Source organism: Anas acuta, chromosome W, assembly GCF_963932015.1.
Source record: "Anas acuta chromosome W, bAnaAcu1.1, whole genome shotgun sequence".
Lineage (NCBI taxonomy): Eukaryota > Metazoa > Chordata > Aves > Anseriformes > Anatidae > Anas > Anas acuta.
The window spans coordinates 24,158,452-24,171,684 of NC_089016.1; the positions used below are offsets into that span (position 1 = coordinate 24,158,452).

The 13,233-nt window shown below is 45.7% G+C and overlaps 1 long non-coding RNA gene across 1 annotated transcript in view; it reads left to right on the forward strand.

Annotated features, from left to right (window-relative positions):
• LOC137846788 (uncharacterized) overlaps window positions 1-13,233 on the forward strand; it is a 483,557-nt gene that overhangs the window by 431,938 nt on the left and 38,386 nt on the right. The window lies entirely within an intron of this gene.

Genomic DNA, 13,233 nt, shown 5'->3' on the forward strand with positions numbered 1-13,233 from the left:
GCAGCACACTGACAAGGGCTAGGAAAAATGGGAAATATGAGTTCCAGGGGACAGGGAGATATCCCTGGGGGAGTGCCTACCAACAGTTCTTCCTGAAGAATGATAAGAAATTGGAAACATAATCCCAAAATTAGAGGAGATTGTAAAAGAAAAAAAAAATAAAATTAAATATTATGTATCAGTCTGGACAAAAGAACCAATTAAGGAAACAGCAGTGTTTTGGCCAAAATAGGGGTCTGATGAAAATTCAGGCTTTACATTTATGTGTAAACAATAAGCTTCCTTTTTTGGAGAAGGAGCCAAGTTATGCTCCCTATAATCCTAATACCGTACCCGTGGCAGCAGCAGTCACTCCAGGAAGGGAGACAGGGACTGTAGTTAACACTGTCCCTAAAGAAGGATCGTGCTCTAGGCTCTGTCAAGAATTAGAACAAGGTAGAAGATATGTTGAGAATTTTGCCTTCCCTGGTACTGACAGTACTAACACTAACCGTGTATCCTCTTAGGTGAACTACCCCCCGTCCTTAGCAGCAGAGAGGTTAGGACTTTTAAGAAGGAGAGGAAGTGTTTATTCGAGGACCCCAAGAGCCTAGCTGAACAATTAGACCAGTTCCTACGACCTGACTTATACTCTTGGGGAAGGGAATTATGCCTGTAAGTATGTTGTTTACAGGGAAAGAAATGGGAATGATCAGGAGGAGAGCTGCTATACAAGAATGGGAAAGAGCTCATCCTCCAGGACCAGGGGTAATACCGGCAGAGCAGAAATACCCACTTGCCAGTCCTGGCTGGAGTAACAATAGTGTGCAACACAGAAATCATATGAGAGGCTTGGGGTCAGAATGAGAAAGTACTCGGGGATGAGTCCCGAGGACCCGGTATCCCAAGGGCTCTTGAAAGTTCATTGTGTGATTAAAGCCTGGCGAGATACGCAGAAAATGCTCCAGAAGGTGGGGGGCTGTAGTGAACAGTCACTGGGGGACCCTCCTGCGGGAGGCCCTGGAGGTGTGTGTCCGGAGGGGAGATGAGAAGGAAAAGCAGAGAGCGAAACTAATGGTATTGACAGTGCAGCGGGTAGTGAGGCAGAGGGTTGGAGAAAGAGGAAGAAAATCTTCAGGGGGAGTCAGGGCCAGGATGGAAAGGAGAGGAAGAGAGATGAAGGAATGGCAGGCAAAGAAGGCTGCCTGTGTTGTGGCCTGAATCCTAGCAGGGACAGGCTTTGATAAGATGTCTTAAGTGTGACCAAGGATTCCCAGGGGATGCGATGTATGATTACATTGTACCAAGAAAAGACTGCCTGGGGAAATGAGGCCCGTAAGTCTCTCTTTGCTGTTCCTTGCGTGATAGCAACATCGCGGTTCCCCCTGCATTCTCTACAGCTATAGGTAACCGTACAGCTTGCCTCTCACGGCAGGGTGTGAGTGCTGCCCAGCATCTGGGAGAATTTGCCTTGTGCTACCAAGGACTTGATGGGAAACTGCTCAAGACTTGAGATCCCCACCCAGGGCAGATCTCTGGTGGTACGGTGGAGGGAAGATCTTACGGTCCACCCTACCATATAACTGGGGAGGCACTTGTGCGCTTGTTCGATTAGCTATACCCTTCACCCTGGCATTTGAAAGAGAAACATCACAAATACCCAGAAGAAGTTAAAGAGGCTTAGGAGTATCATTCGATGACAGAGTATACATAGATTCTTTTGGGGTGCCTAGAGGAGTTTCCGATGAACAGAAAGCCAGGAATCAAATTGCTGCAGGGTTTGAGTCACTGTTCTGGTGGGTAACGATCGATAAGAATGTGGATTGGATTAATTATATTTATTCTAATCAGCAGAGAGTCATAAATTATACAAGGGATGCGATGAGAGGAATCGCTGAACAACTAGATGCCACCAGCAAAATGGCTTGGGAAAACAGAACATCGTTAGATATGATGCTCGCGGAGGAAGGAGGTGGGGTGTGTGTGTGAGATACTGAGCAAGCATGGTTGCACTCTTATACCCAGCAATACTGCCCCAGATGGCTCAGTAACTAGAGCATTGCAAGGGCTTACCACCCTTGCCAGTGAATTGGCAGAAAAAGTAGGCATATTTACATCCTTGATCGTAGTTGTAGGAGTTTTGACAGCCATTGGTTGCTGCATTATCCCCCGTGTAAGAGGACTAGTACGGTGGTTAACTGAAACCGCACTATTGAAACGAATGACCATGGAGCCACCACCTTACTCAGATAAGGTGACAATGAGGAGATGGAAAGCGAAGGAGAAGAAGAAATCTACCAAATTACACCTTAGAGAAAGGTTTTTCAAAAATCAACGGTTTATAAAGAAGAAAAGGGGGGAATTGTCATTTATAACGGTTGGGGGCTCGTCCGGGATGGCTTTGGTTCCTGAATTCTGATTTGATCTAGGAGAGGCGCCCCCACCATTTGGTGGCTCCTGTTCGAGTCAGGTCGGGACTAATGCCATCTTGAACCTGAATAAAGGTAAGCAAAGAACTTGATTTTGTTATGAGCTCCCTTGCCGGCTGCAGCACTGTATTTTGCCCGTAATTCTGCGCGCGAAGATCCGAACGAAGACGACGGAGTCGTAAGCATTTAAGGCGTGTACCGTTCGGTTGCCTGTGTGTGTGAGAGTGTGACTGAGACGGAACTTAGTTCCGAAGCGAGTGTGGAGGTCTTCTAACCGCGGCTCCAGTCTCCCGCGAGGGACTTGGCCGGTGAAGGACCGAAGCGATTCCTATAGGATTCGTGGGTGGGTGATAGGTCCTAAACCCCCTGCAAGACACTCTTACTAAGGTAACCAAGGGCTGTGGGAATTGCCATAGTGAAATTCCTAGATGGTTCAGACAGAATTGAAGACCAAGGACCAGAAGAAAGGGAGCAAATTACCAGACATACCACCAGAAAGTCCATTAAGGAATAATGATTAGCAGACGCCCCTAGGTGCACCCTGAGTGTTTTGCTCGGAGGGGACTCCACTCTCGGCCGCTCACCGCAGGAGCAGACCAAGGCCTCCTGAAGCTGCGGACAAGCGGTATGTTTTCAGCTGCTGGAGGGATACTAACTGGAGTGTTAATAATTGTATGTCTTATTCTTAAACGTCCAGGTATTTTGTGTTGAAAGCATTTGTGTAAGTGTAAGGGTTTGAAACCAAGTGGAATGAGTCACTCCACGAAGAACACGGTCAGAGACAATACTCGTTTGGTTGGTTATCATTCTAAATTATATTCTTGTGGTATAAATGAGATGTGCTAGAGGCCTCTCTGTGTGATTGCATGATTGTGCTGTGGGAGTGAGACGCAGCGTCGCTGCGAAGCGAGTGCGGAGTTCCGATCCGCGGTTCCGTGTTCTCCGTGAGGGGAGGGGCCGGAGACGAGCGAAGTGCGTGACAGGCCGAAAAGAAGTGCTGTTTTATCCAAGTGTTGATTGGTGGTGCCCAATATATGGGCCTGGCAGTGTATCTTGTGATCCTATTTTTGCTCTTAAATGCTTTGAGTGTGACAAGAAAAAAGGCGGGAGCATTATCTAAGTAACTAACAGTTTAGAAGCCCTGGCGGATTTGCTGTGGTGTTTGGTCAGTTTCCCAAGTACTGGAGAGGGGGAGGGGGCTGACTGATTATCGAAGCGGTAGAACGGAGAGAGTCATTTCTTTGGTGGTTCGGGTTTGAGCCCTGGGAATTCGGTAAGAAGGGGGAGAGCGAATTTATTTAGGCCTCAATACCTTTTTAAACCCCCCATATTGACGGATACACAGGAGTGATTCCTTGTTTTGTATGGGCTCACTAAGAAAGCGCATGAGAAAAATCGGCATTCGGCTTGAAATTCGGTCCTGTTGAAATGTCAATTTTGTGGAAACGGTGGTCATGTTCGTCTAGAAGACGGAAGGCTGAGTGCTTCAGCTGTTTTCCTGAAGTTCCGTGGCTTTATGATTGGAACGGGGCTCATTAATAATCTGAAATAGTAAAGTTTGTACGTGGGAAGAAGCGTTCAATCCCAGAGAATTGGGGCATTAGGGAAGAAGATTAGGAAAAGATGGTAAAAAACCCGCAGTAAAAAGGTTTGCGTGGAAATTGAAGCAAAGGATGGTAACTAGTAAGGAATAGTAATAAACAAATAAATAAAAGGGAATGGGAAATCAAGGAAACGGGTAACATCCAAAACAAAGACGTTTTAAAGAAAGCCTCCTTGGGTGCATATTGGCACATTCGAAGGATATTGTTAGAACTGGGGGCAGGGAAAGGAAGAGGACTTTCACTAAGTATTGCAATCAATGGTGGCCACTACATAAGCTAAATGGCCACTTTATGGATCAATCGACTATAAGGCTATCTTGCAACTAATGTTTTTGAGGAGAGAAGGAAAATAGGATGAAATGTAGTATACTGATAGGTTGTTTCAGCATCTTAGAGAGAAAAGGAGTGGAATTAATTGGCCCTTGACTGAGCCTTTGGTGTTGGCATGAGAAAAGTACAGGCTGGAGAAAGATAAAAGGAAGTGTTAAAAGAGTTGTCGACGGTGTTAAAGGTGTGGCATGTAGTATTTAACAGAGCTGTTTGAAGTTGAATGAGCAGGGAAAGAGGATGTAGGAATGTTAATAGTTCTGCCTCAACAGGAGGCTGTGATCTCAAAATCACCGGTGTGAGCCCTTTGGGGCAGAGGGACCATGATGGGTCCGAGAGAGTTGTCATGGAAACAGAAGAGCAGCTAACTCTTAAAACAACCTGAGTTTATGAGTGAGCTCAGATTGCCGATGGGACCGCTCAGGGAACTGCTGACAATTGCATTCCCCTGACCGACCCCCCACTGAGACTATAGTCACCCCGGAAATAATGAACGGTAAATACCAAAATCTGGTTAAATTGGGAATGGAGAATCAGTTCCAACAAGGTCCAAAAGAAACCCCTATGGAATTTTTGGACCAACTTTGAAATGCAATGGAAAACAAAACAAACAAACGAAACAGGAGAAAATGGGGGCTAAGTTAGAACAAGGAAAATGGACGCTGCCAGACAGGCGACAGATACGTCCAAAAGCTTATGCGAAGCAAATACTGGGACATTTGCATGCACAAACACATTGGGGTACAAAGGTGTTAAGTGATCATTTACTAAAACAATTTGGTTGCATTGTTTGTTTTTGAAATAGCAAAGCAAATTACACCACGTTGCTTAACTTGTCAGAAGATAAATAAGAAAGTGTTTTGACAAGCAGCCGCGGGAGGGAGAAAAACAGCTTATAGGCCTTTCGAGAGGGTACAAGTTGGTTTCACTGAATTGCCCCAGGTAGGGAGGATAAGATATCTATTGGTAATAGTAGATCACTTAACGCAATGGGTAGAAGCTTATCCCGTAGCACGAGCTACGGCACAAATGGTGGCAAAAATTCTATTAGAACACCTGATACCTAAATACGGGATAATCCAGTACATTGATTCTGATCAGGGCACACACTTTACTTCTAAAACAATAAAAGTATTCTGTCAATCATTGGGTATTCAGTGGGAATACCATACTCTGTGGCACCCACAAAGCTCAGGGAAAGTAGGAAGATTGAATCAAACAATAAAACAACAATTGGCTAAATCAATGATCGAGACACAAATGCCCTGGATGAAATGCTTACCATTGGCACTTCTAAACATAAGAACTAAACCACACAGTGAGACTGGATTATCGCCATATGAAATGTTATATGGTAACCCTTATTCTCAAGGGATGCCTCTAGGGAACAATGTAGTGAGGGTCGTAGCATGCAGAAATATATAATTACTATTGGAAGGAGATTGCAAGAGCTAAGAGAAATTGGAGTGATGGCTCAAACGCCACCTTTAGGATTTGCTATTCATAAGATACAACCAGGGGACAAGGTCTTAATAAAAACCTGGAGGGAAGAATCATTGAACCCCCGGTGGGAGGGACCGTACCTTGTTTTACCTGCACATCCAGAATAAAAGGACCAGTAAGTACCGAAACTTGGAGGGTTGAGTCCGCTCCTGGGGAACTGAAACTAAAGCTAGAGAAGAACTAATGTTCTGGCAGTGACGCTCTGCATGAATTAAGGACGCCAAATAAAGGGGACAAGCCTAAAGGGAGGAAAGGGAGAAGGCAAGACCGGGGCAGGACTCTCCACTGCGGTGTGTATGGTCTACCGAGGGAGGCAACCCCTATGGGTATTGACTGCCGAGTGAGAGGGCCTCAACCCGACTTCTCCCACGCTAAGGTCAGGTTGTCCCGAGAAAATAACATAAGAACCTTTTTTATAAACCCATATAAAATTGTGATTCGTTTTCCAGGAGCTGGATCACCCCGACAGGCTGAACTGAATGGTAACACAAGCCCCAATCGACCCTGAAAGCGGGCCCAACCCCTTGATTGAAGGCGTCTTGCCTATTATGATCTGTGAGGAATGTTTTAACAATTCGTGTCAATGGAGAGCTTGAAGGAAAATGTATTTGTATGTTCTTTCCTTGAAGTCTCTGATACCTGGGGGTTTCAGAACAACTGCTAACTGTTATGACTTCTGAATGGGACACTATGCAAGCCCCTGATATCTGGCCAGGAGATTAAGGAGAAGGGAAAAGCTGAAGGACGGCTAAAAGACAGCTTGCAGGGAACGCTGTGCAAGCTTTTGACATACAGCCAAGGAGTACAAAGAAGAAGGACAAGAAAAAAAAAAGCCTGAGAGGAAGACTATGAGCCTTCGTCATGAAAGACCCCCAGAGGGAGCACCAGAGACTGATACGCATGCTCCAGTAGGAGGGTTCAGATTCCGGAACTAATTATAATAACTCCGTTGTTTCTTTTAGAAACAGTAATGAATATGTATTAGTCTAGGAGCAGAAAAAAATCACCTGATACCTAGATATGGGATAATACAGTACATTGATTCTGCTCAGGGCACACACTTTGCTTCTAAAATAATAAGATTATTCTGTCAATCATTAGGTATTCAGTGGGAATATTCTAAGTGGTATTGGAATATTCTAAGTGGTATTCTTTATCTGCTAGATTATTTCCTCCGGTGTGGTAATCTAATTAGGTATTCAGTGGGAAAATTCTAAGGAGAATCTCCATCCTTTACTGGATGCGGGGGGGAAACCTTGTTACAAAAGATGAGGAAAAGGCGGAGGTGCTTATGCCTTCTTTGCCTGTCTTTAGCGGCAATACCGGTTGTTCTCTGGATACCCGGTACCCTGAGCTGGCAGAAGGGGATGGGGAGCTGAATGTGGCCCTCACTATCCACGTTGGTGACCTGGTACGGCACTTGGATGCGCGCAAGTCGATGGGGCCGGATGGGATCCACCCGAGGGTACTGAGAGAACTGGCAGAGGAGCTGGCCAAGCCTCTTACCGTCATTTATCAACAGTCCTGGCTATTGGGGGAGGTCCCAGTTGACTGGCGGCTAGCAAATGTGACGCCCATCTACAAGAAGGGCCGTAGGGCAGACCCGGGGAACTATAGGCCTGTCAGTTTGACCTCAGTGCCAGGGAAGCTCATGGAGCAGATTATCTTGAGAGTCATCACGCGGCACTTGCAGGGCAAGCAGGCGATCAGGCCCAGTCAGCATGGGTTTATGAAAGGCAGGTCCTGCTTGACGAGCCTGATCTCCTTCTATGACAAAGTGACGCGCTTGGTGGATGAGGGAAAGGCTGTGGATGTGGTCTACCTTGACTTCAGCAAGGCTTTTGACACCGTTTCCCACAGCATTCTCCTCAGGAAACTGGCTGCTCTTGGCTTGGACTGGCGCACGCGTCGTTGGGTTAGAAACTGGCTGGATAGCTGGGCCCAAAGAGTCGTGGTAACTGGAGTCAAATCCAGTTGGAGGCCGGTTACTAGTGGCGTTCCCCAGGGCTCGTTGCTGGGGCCGGTCCTCTTTAATATCTTCATCGATGATCTGGATGAGGGCATTGAGGGTACCCTCAGTAAGTTCGCAGATGACACCAAGTTAGGTGCGTGTGTCGATCTGCTCGAGGGTAGGAAGGCTCTGCAGGAGGATCTGGATAGGCTGGACCGATGGGCTGAGGTCAACTGCATGAAGTTCAACAAGGCCAAGTGCCGGGTCCTGCACCTGGGGCGCAATAACCCCAAGCAGAGCTACAGGCCGGGAGAGGAATGGTTGGAAAGCTGCCAGGCGGAGAAGGACCTGGGAGTATTGGTTGATAGTCGGCTGAATATGAGCCAGCAGTGTGCTCAGGTGGCCGAGAAGGCCAACGGCATCCTGGCTTGTATAAGAAGCAGTGTGGCCAGCAGGGCTAGGGAAGTGATCGTCCCCCTGTACTCGGCTCTGGTGAGGCCGCACCTCGAGTACTGTGTTCGGTTTTGGGCCCCTCGCTCCAAGAAGGACATGGAGGTGCTTGAGCGAGTCCACAGAAGGGCGACGAAGCTGGTGAGGGGTCTGGAGAACAAGTCCTACGAGGAGCGGCTGAGGGAGCTGGGCTTGTTCAGCCTGGAGAAGAGGAGGCTCAGGGGCGACCTTATCGCTCTCTACAGGTACCTTAAAGGAGGCTGTAGCGAGGTGGGGGTTGGTCTGTTCTCCCACGTGCCTGGTGACAGGACGAGGGGGAACGGGCTAAAGTTGTGCCAGGGGAGTTTTAGGTTGGATGTTAGGAAGAACTTCTTTACCGAAAGGGTTGTTAGACATTGGAACAGGCTGCCCAGGGAAGTGGTGGAGTCACCATCCCTGGAAGTCTTTAAAAGATGTTTAGATGTAGAGCTTAGGGATATGGTTTAGAGGGGACTGTTAGCGTTAGGTCAGAGGTTGGACTCGATGATCTTGAGGTCTCTTCCAACCTAGAAATTCTGTGATTCTGTGAATATCATACTCCATGGCACCCACAAAGCTCAGGGAAAGTAGAAAGATTGAATCAAACAACAAAAAAAAACCACAACAATTGGCTAAATCAATGATCGAGACACAAATGCCCTGGATGAAATGCTTACCATTGGCACTTCGAAACATAAGAACTAAACCACACAGTGAGACTGGATTATCGCCATATGAAATGTTATATGGTATGCCTTATTCATAGGGAATGCCTCTGGGAAACAATGTAGTTGAGGATCGTAGTATCCAGAAATACATAATTACTGTTGGGAAAAGATTGCAAGAGCGAAGAGAAATGGGAGTGATGGCTCAGACACCACCTTTAGGATTTGCTATTCATAAGATACAACCAGGGGACAAGGTCTTAATAAAAACCTGGAGAGAAGAATCATTGCACCCCCGGTGGGAGGGACCGTACCTTGTTTCACTTACCACTGAAACAGCTGTGAGAACAGCAGAAAGGGGTTGGACCCATGCATCCAGAGTAAAAGGACCAATAAATACCAAAACTTGGAGGGTTGAGTCCGCTCCTGGGGAACTGAAATTAAAGCTAAAAAAGAACTAATGTTCTGGCAATAAGGCTCTGCATAAATTAAGGATGCCAGAAGAAGGGGACAAGCCTGAAGGGAAGAAAGGGAGAAGGCAAGACCGGGGCAGGACTCTCCACTGCGGTGTGTATGGTCTACCGAGGGAGGCAACCCCTATGGGTATTGACCGCCGAGTGAGAGGGCCTCGACCGGACTTCTCCCGCACTAAAGCCAGGTTGTCCCAGGAAAAAGAAACAAACAAGCAAGCAAAGATATATGTATATAATAAATAAGATTTTTTTTAACCTATTGTAATTAGTTTTCCAGGAGCTGGATCACCCTCAAAGGCTGAACAGTAACCCAAGCTCAAATAGATCCTGGAAGTGGGCCCAACCCCTTGATTGAAGGCATTTCTCACACCCCCACAATACCCCCTGGACGACGCAGAAGGATGTTATACTTCCTGGTACTATTTTTACAAGGGCAATTAAGCCATGGGAATAACTTTTTCATTCTGGGGGAGGAAGTGGCCAAGGCTTTTAACCTTAGCAATTGCTGGGTTTGTGGGGGACCAGGGGGAGCTGAAAGTTGGCCCTGGGTAGCTGGCCCGGTTGAACCTAAGGGGTGGGTTAGTAATTTGAGTGAAGTTCATAATGGTACACAATTCTGGAAAGGGGAAGAAGGCCCGTGGCAGTTGCACTCGTCAGAGAAAGGTATATACTGTTTAAACAGAACAGGAACAGTAAAGGTGGGAAAAAGCATTTGTAAATGGGCTCTATCTCCTGGATATGAATGTACTGATCCTGAATGTGGACCTAGAAACTGTACAGCAAGTAAAGGGAAATGGAATGCTACGCATGTCCAGCTGAAAAACGGGACTTGGCTGAAATGCTCATATGAGACGTTTTTTGGACCTGGATGTGAAGCCATGGCAAGAGCACAATCAAAGGGACAATTTGACGTTCAAATCCTGAGTTGTCAGCGTGATAACACCACTAGGGAGCAGCATGTGGTAAAGAGTCTACCGCTGGAGGTGGCAAAATGAGAATGGGACACAAGTGTTCTTTAAATGTTTCTGGTCAGCTCGTAATATGACAAGTCGTGAAGGAGAACTTAGTCGTAATTGTGAGTGGGAATCTAGTGCGGGAGCTTGGAGGTGTATATACATGAGTACTAATGGGGCAAACATTGTAACAGGACCACTTGGTAATGAAAACACTTTGTATTTTCACGCCCCAAGGAATAAAAGAGAACGGGACGGTCCTTTTCCAAATGGGACGTGGGCTCATTATTGGGTGTGTGGCAAACAGGCCTATAAAAGGCTACCAAAGGACTGGTCAGGAAGAATATGCTATGTGGGGTACGTAAGACCCTTGTTCTTTTTATTGTCACAAATACAAGGAAATCACTTAGGAATAAAATTATATGATGATCTGAATAGAGAAAAACGATCTATTGATGCTTCCTTAGCCGGAGGTAGTGCTCAAAAACGGAGAGAAAATGAATGGCCCCCTGAAAGAATCATACAGTATTATGGACCGGCTACCTGGAACCCGAATGAGGTAATATCTGGAGCCCGAGAACCTCTTCATAATTTGAATCGAATAATTAGGTTGCAAGCTGTCCTTGAAATAATAAGCAATCAAACAGCGACAGCTTTGGATCTTTTAGCTGACCAGTCCGCCCAGATGAGGAATGCTATTTTTCAACATAGAATGGTTTTAGACTATTTACTAGCAGAAGGGGGGGGGGGGGGTGTGGGAAACTAAATGATTCTAATTGTTGCTTACAAATTGACGGTAATGGGAAAGTGGTTAAACAGATAACAAGAGAAATTAGAAAATTGGCCCACGTCCCAGCACAAACTTGGAAGGGTATGGATTGGGATTTATTTTCATGACTGCCTGGTGGACCATGGGTTAGAAGGATGTTATTTTTATTTTTATGTGCTGTAATGATGTTATTATTCATACCTTGTATGATACCTTGCTTTACATTATTGATGCGCCGGATGATAAATAGTACATTTGTAATGACTTCATTAAAAAAGGAAGTCAATTATGATGCTTAAGAATTGGACCCTCTGAGAATGGACTGATGAACTCCAGTTATTAATGACAAAAGTTGAAAAAGAGACACGAATTGAGGATATTAAAAAGAAGATAAGGGATTGTGAGGAATGTTTTAACAATGTGTGTCAATAGAGAGCTTGAAGGAAAATGTATTCGTATGTTCTTTCCTTGAAGTCTCTGATACCTGGGGGACACTATGCAAGCCCCTGATATCTTGATATCTGGCCAGGAGATTAGGGAGAAGGGAAAAGCTGAAGGACGGCTAAAAGACAAAGCTTGCAGGGAACGCTGTGCAAGCTTTTGACATACAGCCAAGGATACAAAGAAGAAGGACAAGAAAAAAAAAGCCTGAGAGGAAGACTATGAGCCTTCATCATGAAAGACCCCCAGAGGGAGCACCAGAGACTGATACGCATGCTCCAGTAGGAGGGTTCAGATTCCGGAACTAATCATAATAACTCCGTTGTTTTTTTTAGAAATAGTAATGAATACGTATTAGTCTAGGAGCAGAAAAAAATCAGCATCTTGATGTAACGGGTGTGCGACTTGGTGGAGCGGAGACTCCCGGCGCACCCAGCGCTGTTTGCTTACCTCTATTCTTTTAATAAATTGTAAACTTTGATTATAATCCTATTTTGGGACTGAGCTACTTATAACATGATCCAGCTACGTGGGCAGAAGACGGATCCTGGGGCTATAGGACCCCAATATATATGCTTAATAGAATAATTAGGTTAGAAGCTGTAATAGAAATAGTTGTAAATAAAACCGGAGATGCACTTGGATTAATTGCAAGGCAAAATACTAAGATGAGGACTGCTTTGTATCAAAATCGCTTAGCTTTGGATTATTTGCGCAAGAAGGAGAAGTCTGTGGAAAATTTAACCTTAGTAATTGCTGTTTTATAGATTGGTGATGAAGGTGTTTCTTCCTAGTAGCTGGTAGAATGCTATGTTTTGGCTTAGGATGAGAAGAGTGCTGATAACATGCTGATGTTTTAATTGTTGCAGAGCAGTGCTTAGGCCAAGCCAAGGGCGTTTCAGCTTCTCACTCTGTCCTGCCAGCGAGCAGGCTGGGGGTGCAGCAAGAGCTGGGAGGAGGGCTGGACTGCTCGGGGTTAGGCTGGGCATCGGACAGCGGGTGGTGAGCAATTGCATTGTGCATCACTTGTTTCATACACGTTATTATTAGTAATACTATTATCATAACGATTGTCTTTATTGTTATTATTATTATTTATCTGTCTTTATCTCAACTCACGGGCTTCGCTTTCCCGTTTCTCTCCCCATCCCAGAGAGGGAGGGGAGAGGGTGAGCGAACGGCTGTGTGGTGTTTAGCTGCCGGCCGGGTTAAACCACAACAGAAGGAAAAGCTGTAAATGAACTTGTGAAAGAAACGAAGAAAATTGCACATGCCCCAGTTCAAACTCGTAATGGAATAATGGAATCGAGCTAGGAGGATTATCGGGGGGGGGGGGGGGCTTTATGGGTGTTGATTGGCTTACTAAAAGTGGGATGGTTGTACTGGGGGGATATGTGGAGGATTTTAATAATTCCATGTTTTACCAGACCAATACACTCGGTTATACAAGGAATGCAAATACCTGCGGTACCTGTTGTGGGAATAGAAATGTTGTTTTTGCAGAGTTCCGTTGTTTAGAGGGAAGGAACTTGGTACTGAGATATGCTTGCAGTGATAAGAAGCTTAGCAGGCGACCTCGTAAAATGCAGACAACCGGACTCCTTAGGACAATTAGGTGAAAATGGCGGTGTCAAGTCAGATAAGTGAAGAAACATTACCACATCAGATAGG